The sequence below is a fragment of the Sceloporus undulatus genome, chromosome 6 (assembly GCF_019175285.1).
Source record: "Sceloporus undulatus isolate JIND9_A2432 ecotype Alabama chromosome 6, SceUnd_v1.1, whole genome shotgun sequence".
NCBI lineage: Eukaryota > Metazoa > Chordata > Lepidosauria > Squamata > Phrynosomatidae > Sceloporus > Sceloporus undulatus.
The window spans coordinates 118,693,298-118,694,638 of NC_056527.1; the positions used below are offsets into that span (position 1 = coordinate 118,693,298).

At 41.5% G+C, this 1,341-nt stretch overlaps 1 protein-coding gene across 1 annotated transcript in view; it reads right to left on the reverse strand.

Moving 5' to 3' along the window:
• The window catches only part of LOC121933948, a 13,463-nt gene that overhangs the window by 408 nt on the left and 11,714 nt on the right, over positions 1 to 1,341 (reverse strand). The window lies entirely within an intron of this gene.

Genomic DNA, 1,341 nt, shown 5'->3' on the forward strand with positions numbered 1-1,341 from the left:
TTTATTGCAGTAACAGTAAAAGTAACGTTGCATAACGTTATAGGAATCCCCCTGAATGTGACGTTTTCCCATTCTGTCAGCCTTGTAATTGTATTGTTGTTTTTATCTTGTTATCTTATTGTATATTGTGTTTTTAAATTGTTTTTACTATGCTGTAAACCGCTATGATCCATGGAATAGCGGTATATAAATAAATATTATTATTATTATTATTATTATTATTACATTGTCATGTATAAACAGTCCTCTGAAAATGTAAAGAAATCACGGATCAACATTGTGATGTACAATATGTATTGTATAAACAGTTCAGTCCCCTGAAAATGTAAAGAAATCACTGAGAGCGACGTTGGATAATCCAGAATGTTGGATAATCGAAGGTTGGATAATCGAGACTCTACTGTATATATATATATAGGCATGTAATGACTTACAAGAAAAGCAACGAAAAGGTTATAAGTAACCTGTGCAACGTTACCTTCTGGTCAACAAGGGCAAGTTACATTTCAAAAGGATCCGGAACAAAAATAGAACTACTTTATTGTCGTAAGATGTAACAGTATCTAGTGACTTCCAAACATGACTTTTGTTGGAGAGCATTTCTAAAGGTCACACTGTCTCAGCCTCGGAGGAAAGCAAATGGTGGCAAACCTTCTCTGAAGAAATCTTGACAAGAAAACCTCGTGATAAGTAGTTCTTAAGTCAGGACACACACAGCAACAACATTCAAATCCTCTGGTTCTGTAGCTCTGGAGAGAATCCCAATTCCCAATCCAAACTACACATCCCAGGGTCCCCTGGGAAACAGCCATGACAGCTAAAGCTGGCATCAAAGTGCTGTAACTGTGTGGTGTAGATTCACAAGAGCTGCCATAGAAACACAGAGCTGGAAAGGACCCTTAGGGGTCATGCAGTTGAACCCTATTCTGCTATGCAGGAATACACACAGCCCAAGCAGCCCTCAGGGTGAGCATCCCCATTTCATTGTTAAAAACTGAAGCCTCAGAGCAAAAGAGCGGCGCATGGAAGCATGGCTCTTTTGTAATGTACACTCCTCCCTCCACATTGGCTGGGGTTAGGGGCACAGGACCCCCGTGAAGGTGGAAAAACCGCAAATAACAAAAGGAATCTCTAGGTCCTCCAGGGCAACTCTGTGGCCAATGTCCGACAGACACTGACCATAGAACTGCTCTGGAGGAGCTACAAAGGCCTAGTAGAGTATCCTCTGTAGGAATCTCTAGGTCCTCCAGGGCAACTCTGTGGCCAATGTCCAACAGACACTGACCATAGAACGGCAATGGAGGAGCTACAAAGGCCTAGTAGAGTACTCTCTCTAGGAAT